Here is an 11,800-nt window from a genome sequence, read left to right on the forward strand (position 1 = left end):
AACATTCGGGGAACTTCGGGCTCCGGTAACAGGGGCCTCGTGAAAACTCGCAGATTTTATACATTCTGGCCAGTTTTGTATGCTATTACTCACTGTTTTTCGGCTATGGGGTGATATGCACATTCGGGGAACTTCATGCTCCGGTAACGGGGACCTCGACAAATCACGCAGATTTATACATTCCGGCCAATTTTGTATGCTATTACTCATTGATTTTTGGTCCCGGGGTGATACGAACGTTCGGGGAACTTCGGGGTCCGGTTACGAAATCCTAGTCAAAACTCATCGTGTTTGGGTCCCGGGGCGATACGAATGTTTGCGGAACTTTGGGGTCTGGTTACGGGGACCTCCTCAAAACTCGCATATGTTTTACATTCTGGCCAGTTTTGTATGCTATTACACACATATTTTGGGTCCCGAGGCGATACAAATGTTTGGGGAACTTCGGGGTTCGGTTACGAAAACCTCGTCAAAACTCACAGATTTTTATACTTTCTAGCTAGTTTTGTATGCTATTACTCACTTATTTTGGGTCACAGGGCGATCCGAACGTTCCGCGAAATCTAGGGACCGCTTAAGGGGGCTTCGGCCAAACTAACAGATTTGGTCCAATGTGGCCAGTTTTTCCTTCTACTACTCACTGATTTTGGGTCGTGGGGCGATCCCAACGTTCGGGGTAGTTCGGGGAGCGTTTCTGAGGACCTCGTCAAAATTCACAGAATTTATACATTCTGGCTAGTTTTATATGCTATTACTCACTGATTTTGGGTCCCGTGGCGATACGAATGTTCGGGTAACTTCGGTTTCCGGTTACGGGGAGCTAGTCAAAACTCGTAGATTTTATACATTATGGCCCGGTTTGTATGCTATTACTCACTGATTTTGTGAGACGGGGCGATCCGAACATTCTGCGAAATCTGGGGCAGTTCACGGGGACCTCGTTAAAACTCACAGATTTGGTCCATTTTGTCCATTTTTTCAAGCTATCACTCACTGATTTTTAGTCCCAGGGCGATACGAACGTTCGGGGAACTAAGGGGTCCGGTTATGAAAACCTCGTCAAGACTCGCAGATTTGGTCCATTCTGACCAGTTTTGTATGCTATTACTCACAAATTTTGGGTCCCGGGGCCATACGAACGTTTCGGGAACTTCGGGGTCCGTTATGAAAACCTCGTCAAAACTCGCAGATTTTATAAATTCAGGTAGTTTTGTATGCTATTACTCGCTGATTTTGGGTCACAGGACGATCCAGACGTTCCGCGGAATCTAGGGCATGTTACGGGGACCTCGTTAAAACTCACAGATTAGGTACATTCTGACCATTTTCCCATGCTATTACTCACTGATTGTTGGTCCCAGGGCGATACGAACGTTCGGGGAACTTCGGGGTCCAATTACAAAAACCTCGTCAAAAGTCGTAGTTTTGGTCCATTGTAGCCAGTTTTGTATGCTATTACTCACCGTGCTGGGGTCTCGGGACGATAAGAAAGCTTGGGGAACTTCGGGGTCTGGTTACGGCGAACTCGTCAAAACTCGCATATTTTATACACTCTAGCCAGTTTTGTACGCTATTACTCATTGATTTTGGGTCACGGGGCGATATGAACATTTGGGGAACTTCGGGCTCCGGTAACAGGGGCCTCGTGAAAACTCGCAGATTTTATACATTCTGGCCAGTTTTGTATGCTATTACTCACTGTTTTTCGGCTATGGGGCGATATGAACATTCGGGGAACTTCATGCTCCGGTAACGGGGACCTCGACAAAACACGCAGATTTATAAATTCCGGCCAATTTTGTATGCTATTACTCATTGATTTTTGGTCCCGGGGTGATACGAACGTTCGGGGAACTTCGGGGTCCGGTTACGAAATCCTAGTCAAAACTCACCGTGTTTGGGTCCCGGGGCGATACGAATGTTTGCGGAACTTTGGGGTCTGGTTACAGGGACCTCGTCAAAACTCGCATATGTTTTACATTCTGGCCAGTTTTGTATGCTATTACTCACATATTTTGGGTCCCGAGGCGATACGAATGTTTGGGGAACTTCGGGGTTCGGTTACGAAAACCTCGTCAAAACTCACAGATTTTTATACTTTCTAGCTAGTTTTGTATGCTATTACTCACTGATTTTGGGTCACAGGGCGATCCGAACGTTCCGCGAAATCTAAGGAACGGTTACGGGGACTTCGGCCAAACTAACATATTTGATCCAATGTGGTCAGTTTTCCCTTCTACTACTCACTGATTTTGGGTCCTGGGGCGATCCGAACGTTCGGGGAACTCCGGGGAGCATTTATGGGGACCTCGTCAAAACTCGCAGAATTTATACATTCTGGCTAGTTTTATATGCTATTACTCACTGATTTTGGGTCCCGTGGCGATACGAATGTTCGGGTAACTTTGGTTTCCGGTTACGGGGAGCTCGTCAAAACTCGTAGATTTTATACATTATGGCCCGGTTTGTATGCTATTACTCACTGATTTTGTGAGACGGGGCGATCCGAACATTCTGCGAAATCTGGGGCAGTTTACGGGGACCTCGTTAAAACTCACAGATTTGGTCCATTTTATCCATTTTTTCAAGCTATTACTCACCGATTTTTAGTCCCAGGGCGATACGAACGTTCGGGGAACTAAGGGGTCCGGTTACGAAAACCTCGTCAAGACTCGCAGATTTGGTCCATTCTGACCAGTTTTGTATGCTATTACTCACATATTTTGGGTCCCGGGGCCATACGAACGTTTCGGGAACTTCGGGGTCCGTTATGAAAACCTCGTCAAAACTCGCAGATTTTATAAATTCAGGTAGTTTTGTATGTTATTACTCAGTGATTTTGGGTCACATGACGATCCAAGCGTTCCGCGGAATCTAAGGACATGTTACGGGGACCTCGTTAAAACTCACAGATTTGGTACATTCTGACCATTTTCCCATGCGATTACTCACTGATTGTTGGTCCCAGGGCGGTACGAACGTTCGGGGAACTTCGGGGTCCAATTACAAAAACCTCGTCAAAAGTCGTAGTTTTTGTCCATTGTAGCCAGTTTTGTATGCTATTACTCACCGTGTTGGGGTCTCGGGACGATAAGAAAGCTTGGGGAACCTCGGGGTCTGGTTACGGCGAACTCGTCAAAACTCGCATATTTTATACACTCTAGCCAGTTTTGTACGCTATTACTCACTGATTTTGGGTCACGGGGCGATATAAACATTTGGGGAACTTCGGGCTCCGGTAACTGGGGCCTCGTGAAAACTCGCAGATTTTATACATTCTGGCCAGTTTTGTATGCTATTACTCACTGTTTTTCGGCTATGGGGCGATATGAACATTCGGGGAACTTCATGCTCCGGTAACGGGGACCTCGACAAATCACGCAGATTTATACATTCCGGCCAATTTTGTATGCTATTACTCATTGATTTTTGGTCCCGGGGTGATACGAACGTTCGGGGAACTTCGGGGTCCGGTTACGAAATCCTAGTCAAAATCCACCGTGTTTGGGTCCCGGGGCGATACGAATGTTTGCGGAACTTTGGGGTCTGGTTACGGGGACCTCGTCAAAACTCGCATATGTTTTACATTCTGGCCAGTTTTGTATGCTATTACACACATATTTTGGGTCCCGAGGCGATACAAATGTTTGGGGAACTTCGGGGTTCGGTTACGAAAACCTCGTCAAAACTCACAGATTTTTATACTTTGAAGCTAGTTTTGTATGCTATTACTCACTGATTTTGGGTCACAGGGCGATCCGAACGTTCCGCGAAATCTAAGGACCGGTTACGGGACTTCGGCCAAACTAACATATTTGATCCAATGTGGTCATTTTTCCCTTCTATTACTCACTGATTTTGGGTCCTGGGGCGATCCGAACGTTCGGGGAACTCCGGGGAGCATTTACGGGGACCTCGTCAAAACTCGCAGAATTTATACATTCTGGCAAGTTTTATATGCTATTACTCACTGATTTTGGGTCCCGTGGCGATACGAATGTTCGGGTAACTTCGGTTTCCGGTTACGGGGAGCTCGTCAAAACTCGTAGATTTTATGCATTATGGCCGGGTTTGTATGCTATTACTCACTGATTTTTGGTCCCGGGGAGATACGAACGTTCGGGGAACTTCGGGGCCCGGTTACGAAAACCTCGTCAAAACTCACAGATTTTTATACATTGTAGCTATTTTTGTATGCTATTACTCACTGATTTTGGGTCACAGGGCGATCCGAACGTTCCGCAAAATCTAGAGACCGTTTAAGGGGACTTCGGCCAAACTAACAGATTTGGTCCAATGTGGCCAGTTTTCCCTTCTACTACTCACTGATTTTGGGTCCTGGTGCGATCCCAACGTTCGGAGAACTTCGGGGATCGTTTATGAGGACCTCGTCAAAATTCACAGAATTTATACATTCTGGCCAGTTTTATATGCAATAACTCACTGATTTTGGGTCCCGTGGCGATACGAATGTTCGGGTAACATCGGTTTCCGGTTACGGGGAGCTCGTCAAAACTCGTAGATTTTATACATTATGGCCTGGTTTGTATGCTATTACTCACTGATTTTGTGAGACGGGGCGATCCGAACATTCTGCGAAATCTGGGGCAGTTTACGGGGACCTCGTTAAAACTCACAGATTTGGTCCATTTTATCCATTTTTTCAAGCTATTACTCACCGATTTTTAGTCCCAGGGCGATAAGAACGTTCGGGGAACTAAGGGGTCCGGTTACGAAAACCTCGTCAAGACTCGCAGATTTGGTCCATTCTGACCAGTTTTGTATGCTATTACTCACATATTTTGGGTCCCGGGGCCATACGAACGTTTCGGGAACTTCGGGGTCCGTTATGAAAACCTCGTCAAAACTCGCATATTTTATAAATTCAGGTAGTTTTGTATGCTATTACTCACTGATTTTGGGTCACATGACGATTCAAACGTTCCGCGGAATCTAGGGACATGTTACGGGGACCTCGCTAAAACTCACAGATTTGGTACATTCTGAGCATTTTCCCATGCTATTACTCACTGATTGTTGGTCCCAGGGCGATACGAACATTCGGGGAACTTCGGGGTCCAATTACAAAAACCTTGTCAAAAGTCGTAGTTTTGGTCCATTGTAGCCAGTTTTGTATGCTATTACTCACCGTGTTGGGGTATCGGGACGATAAGAAAGCTTGGAGAACTTCGGGGTCTGGTTACGGCGAACTCGTCAAAACTCGCATATTTTGTACACTCTAGCCAGTTTTGTACGCTATTACTCACTGATTTTGGGTCACGGGGCGATATGAACATTTGGGGAACTTCGGGCTCCGGTAACAGGGGCCTCGTGAAAACTCGCAGATTTTATACATTCTGGCCAGTTTTGTATGCTATTACTCACTGTTTTTCGGCTATGGGGCGATATGAACATTCGGGGAACTTCATGCTCCGGTAACGGGGACCTCGACAAAACACGCAGATTTATAAATTCCGGCCAATTTTGTATGCTATTACTCATTGATTTTTGGTCCCGGGGTGATACGAACGTTCGGGGAACTTCGGGGTCCGGTTACGAAATCCTAGTCAAAACTCACCGTGTTTGGGTCCCGGGGCGATACGAATGTTTGCGGAACTTTGGGGTCTGGTTACAGGGACCTCGTCAAAACTCGCATATGTTTTACATTCTGGCCAGTTTTGTATGCTATTACTCACATATTTTGGGTCCCGAGGCGATACGAATGTTTGGGGAACTTCGGGGTTCGGTTACGAAAACCTCGTCAAAACTCACAGATTTTTATACTTTCTAGCTAGTTTTGTATGCTATTACTCACTGATTTTGGGTCACAGGGCGATCCGAACGTTCCGCGAAATCTAAGGAACGGTTACGGGGACTTCGGCCAAACTAACATATTTGATCCAATGTGGTCAGTTTTCCCTTCTCTTACTCACTGATTTTGGGTCCTGGGGCGATCCGAACGTTCGGGGAACTCCGGGGAGCATTTATGGGGACCTCGTCAAAACTCGCAGAATTTATACATTCTGGCTAGTTTTATATGCTATTACTCACTGATTTTGGGTCCCGTGGCGATACGAATGTTCGGGTAACTTTGGTTTCCGGTTACGGGGAGCTCGTCAAAACTCGTAGATTTTATACATTATGGCCCGGTTTGTATGCTATTACTCACTGATTTTGTGAGACGGGGCGATCCGAACATTCTGCGAAATCTGGGGCAGTTTACGGGGACCTCGTTAAAACTCACAGATTTGGTCCATTTTATCCATTTTTTCAAGCTATTACTCACCGATTTTTAGTCCCAGGGCGATAAGAACGTTCGGGGAACTAAGGGGTCCGGTTACGAAAACCTCGTCAAGACTCGCAGATTTGGTCCATTCTGACCAGTTTTGTATGCTATTACTCACATATTTTGGGTCCCGGGGCCATACGAACGTTTCGGGAACTTCGGGGTCCGTTATGAAAACCTCGTCAAAACTCGCAGATTTTATAAATTCAGGTAGTTTTGTATGTTATTACTCAGTGATTTTGGGTCACATGACGATCCAAGCGTTCCGCGGAATCTAAGGACATGTTACGGGGACCTCGTTAAAACTCACAGATTTGGTACATTCTGACCATTTTCCCATGCTATTACTCACTGATTGTTGGTCCCAGGGCGGTACGAACGTTCGGGGAACTTCGGGGTCCAATTACAAAAACCTCGTCAAAAGTCGTAGTTTTTGTCCATTGTAGCCAGTTTTGTATGCTATTACTCACCGTGTTGGGGTCTCGGGACGATAAGAAAGCTTGGGGAACCTCGGGGTCTGGTTACGGCGAACTCGTCAAAACTCGCATATTTTATACACTCTAGCCAGTTTTGTACGCTATTACTCACTGATTTTGGGTCACGGGGCGATATGAACATTTGGGGAACTTCGGGCTCCGGTAACAGGGGCCTCGTGAAAACTCGCAGATTTTATACATTCTGGCCAGTTTTGTATGCTATTACTCACTGTTTTTCGGCTATGGGGCGATATGAACATTCGGGGAACTTCATGCTCCGGTAACGGGGACCTCGACAAATCACGCAGATTTATACATTCCGGCCAATTTTGTATGCTATTACTCATTGATTTTTGGTCCCGGGGTGATACGAACGTTCGGGGAACTTCGGGGTCCGGTTACGAAATCCTAGTCAAAATCCACCGTGTTTGGGTCCCGGGGCGATACGAATGTTTGCGGAACTTTGGGGTCTGGTTACGGGGACCTCGTCAAAACTCGCATATGTTTTACATTCTGGCCAGTTTTGTATGCTATTACACACATATTTTGGGTCCCGAGGCGATACAAATGTTTGGGGAACTTCGGGGTTCGGTTACGAAAACCTCGTCAAAACTCACAGATTTTTATACTTTGTAGCTAGTTTTGTATGCTATTACTCACTGATTTTGGGTCACAGGGCGATCCGAACGTTCCGCGAAATCTAAGGACCGGTTACGGGACTTTGGCTAAACTAACATATTTGATCCAATGTGGTCATTTTTCCCTTCTATTACTCACTGATTTTGGGTCCTGGGGCGATCCGAACGTTCGGGGAACTCCGGGGAGCATTTACGGGGACCTCGTCAAAACTCGCAGAATTTATACATTCTGGCAAGTTTTATATGCTATTACTCACTGATTTTGGGTCCCGTGGCGATACGAATGTTCGGGTAACTTCGGTTTCCGGTTACGGGGAGCTCGTCAAAACTCGTAGATTTTATGCATTATGGCCGGGTTTGTATGCTATTACTCACTGATTTTTGGTCCCGGGGAGATACGAACGTTCGGGGAACTTCGGGGCCCGGTTACGAAAACCTCGTCAAAACTCACAGATTTTTATACATTGTAGCTATTTTTGTATGCTATTACTCACTGATTTTGGGTCACAGGGCGATCCGAACGTTCCGCAAAATCTAGAGACCGTTTAAGGGGACTTCGGCCAAACTAACAGATTTGGTCCAATGTGGCCAGTTTTCCCTTCTACTACTCACTGATTTTGGGTCCTGGTGCGATCCCAACGTTCGGAGAACTTCGGGGATCGTTTATGAGGACCTCGTCAAAATTCACAGAATTTATACATTCTGGCCAGTTTTATATGCAATAACTCACTGATTTTGGGTCCCGTGGCGATACGAATGTTCGGGTAACATCGGTTTCCGGTTACGGGGAGCTCGTCAAAACTCGTAGATTTTATACATTATGGCCTGGTTTGTATGCTATTACTCACTGATTTTGTGAGACGGGGCGATCCGAACATTCTGCGAAATCTGGGGCAGTTTACGGGGACCTCGTTAAAACTCACAGATTTGGTCCATTTTGTCCATTTTTTCAAGCTATTACTCACCGATTTTTAGTCCCAGGGCGATACGAACGTTCGGGGAACTAAGGGGTCCGGTTACGAAAACCTCGTCAAGACTCGCAGATTTGGTCCATTCTGACCAGTTTTGTATGCTATTACTCACATATTTTGGGTCCCGGGGCCATACGAACGTTTCGGGAACTTCGGGGTCCGTTATGAAAACCTCGTCAAAACTCGCATATTTTATAAATTCAGGTAGTTTTGTATGCTATTACTCACTGATTTTGGGTCACATGACGATTCAAACGTTCCGCGGAATCTAGGGACATGTTACGGGGACCTCGCTAAAACTCACAGATTTGGTACATTCTGAGCATTTTCCCATGCTATTACTCACTGATTGTTGGTCCCAGGGCGATACGAACATTCGGGGAACTTCGGGGTCCAATTACAAAAACCTTGTCAAAAGTCGTAGTTTTGGTCCATTGTAGCCAGTTTTGTATGCTATTACTCACCGTGTTGGGGTATCGGGACGATAAGAAAGCTTGGAGAACTTCGGGGTCTGGTTACGGCGAACTCGTCAAAACTCGCATATTTTGTACACTCTAGCCAGTTTTGTACGCTATTACTCACTGATTTTGGGTCACGGGGAGATATGAACATTTGGGGAACTTCGGGCTCCGGTAACAGGGGCCTCGTGAAAACTCGCAGATTTTATACATTCTGGCCAGTTTTGTATGCTATTACTCACTGTTTTTCGGCTATGGGGCGATATGAACATTCGGGGAACTTCATGCTCTGGTAACGGGGACCTCGACAAAACACGCAGATTTATACATTCCGGCCAATTTTGTATGCTATTACTCACTGATTTTTGGTCCCGGGGTGATACGAACGTTCGGGGAACTTCGGGGTCCGGTTACGAAATCCTTGTCAAAACTCACCGTGTTTGGGTCCCGGGGCGATACGAATGTTTGCGGAACTTTGGGGTCTGGTTACGGGGACCTCGTCAAAACTCGCATATGTTTTACATTATGGCTGGGTTTGTATGCTATTACTCACTGATTTTTGGTCCCGGGGAGATACGAACGTTCGGGGAACTTCGGGGCCCGGTTACGAAAACCTCGTCAAAACTCACATATTTTTATACTTTCTAGCTAGTTTTGTATGCTATTACTCACTGATTTTGGGTCACAGGGCGATCCAAACGTTCCGCGAAATCTAAGGACCGGTTACGGGGACTTCGGCCAAACTAACATATTTGATCCAATGTGGTCAGTTTTCCCTTCTATTACTCACTGATTTTGGGTCCTGGGGCGATCCGAACGTTCGGGGAACTCTGGGGAGAATTTATGAGGACCTTGTCAAAATTCACAGAATTTATACATTCTGGCAAGTTTTATATGCAATAACTCACTGATTTTGGGTCCCGTGGCGATACGAATGTTCGGGGAATGTCGGGGTCCGGTTACGAAATCCTAGTCAAAACTCACCGTGTTTGGGTCCCGGGGCGATACGAATGTTTGCGGAACTTTGGGGTCTGGTTACGGGGACCTCGTCAAAACTCGCATATGTTTTACATTCTGGCCAGTTTTGTATGATATTACTCACATATTTTGGGTCCCGAGGCGATACGAATGTTTGGGGAACTTCGGGGTTCGGTTACGAAAACCTCGTCAAAACTCACAGATTTTTATACTTTCTAGCTAGTTTTGTATGCTATTACTCACTGATTTTGGGTCACAGGGCGATCCGAACGTTCCGCGAAACCTAAGGACCGGTTACGGGGACTTCGGCCAAACTAACATATTTGATCCAATGTGGTCAGTTTTCCCTTCTATTACTCACTGATTTTGGGTCCTGGGGCAATCGGAACGTTCGGGGAACTCCGGGGAGCATTTATGGGGACCTCGTCAAAACTCGCAGAATTTATACATTCTGGCTAGTTTTATATGCTATTACTCACTGATTTTGGGTCCCGTGGCGATACGAATGTTCGGGTAACTTCGGTTTCCGGTTACGGGGATCTCGTCAAAACTCGTAGATTTTATGCATTATGGCCGGGTTTGTATGCTATTACTCACTGATTTTTGGTCCCGGGGAGATACGAACGTTCGGGGAACTTCGGGGCCCGGTTACGAAAACCTCGTCAAAACTCACAGATTTTTATACATTCAAGCTAGTTTTGTATGCTATTACTCACTGATTTTGGGTCACAGGGCGATCCGAACGTTCCGCAAAATCTAGAGACCGTTTAAGGGGACTTCGGCCAAACTAACAGATTTGGTCCAATGTGGCCAGTTTTCCCTTCTACTACTCACTGATTTTGGGTCCTGGTGCGATCCCAACGTTCGGAGAAGTTCGGGGATCGTTTATGATGACCTCATCAAAATTCACAAAATTTATACATTCTGGCCAGTTTTATATGCAATAACTCACTGATTTTGGGTCCCGTGGCGATACGAATGTTTGGGTAACATCGGTTTCCGGTTACGGGGAGCTCGTCAAAACTCGTAGATTTTATACATTATGGCCTGGTTTGTATGCTATTACTCACTGATTTTGTGAGACGGGGCGATCCGAACATTCTGCGAAATCTGGGGCAGTTTACGGGGACCTCGTTAAAACTCACAGATTTGGTCCATTTTGTCCATTTTTTCAAGCTATTACTCACCGATTTTTAGTCCCAGGGCGATACGAACGTTCGGGGAACTAAGGGGTCCGGTTACGAAAACCTCGTCAAGACTCGCAGATTTGGTCCATTCTGACCAGTTTTGTATGCTATTACTCACATATTTTGGGTCCCGGGGCCATACGAACGTTTCGGGAACTTCGGGGTCCGTTATGAAAACCTCGTCAAAACTCGCATATTTTATAAATTCAGGTAGTTTTGTATGCTATTACTCACTGATTTTGGGTCACATGACGATCCAAACGTTCCGCGGAATCTAGGGACATGTTACGGGGACCTCGTTAAAACTCACAGATTTGGTACATTCTGACCATTTTCCCATGCTATTACTCACTGATTGTTGGTCCCAGGGCGATACGAACGTTCGGGGAACTTCGGGGTCCAATTACAAAAACCTTGTCAAAAGTCGTAGTTTTGGTCCATTGTAGCCAGTTTTGTATGCTATTACTCACCGTGTTGGGGTCTCGGGACGATAAGAAAGCTTGGAGAACTTCGGGGTCTGGTTACGGCGAACTCGTCAAAACTCGCATATTTTGTACACTGTAGCCAGTTTTGTACGCTATTACTCACTGATTTTGGGTCACGGGGCGATATGAACATTTGGGGAACTTCGGGCTCCGGTAACAGGGGCCTCGTGAAAACTCGCAGATTTTATACATTCTGGCCAGTTTTGTATGCTATTACTCACTGTTTTTCGGCTATGGGGCGATATGAACATTCGGGGAACTTCATGCTCCGGTAACGGGGACCTCGACAAAACACGCAGATTTATACATTCCGGCCAATTT

This window comes from Hordeum vulgare, chromosome 3H (assembly GCF_904849725.1).
Source record: "Hordeum vulgare subsp. vulgare chromosome 3H, MorexV3_pseudomolecules_assembly, whole genome shotgun sequence".
Taxonomy (NCBI): Eukaryota; Viridiplantae; Streptophyta; class Magnoliopsida; order Poales; family Poaceae; genus Hordeum; species Hordeum vulgare.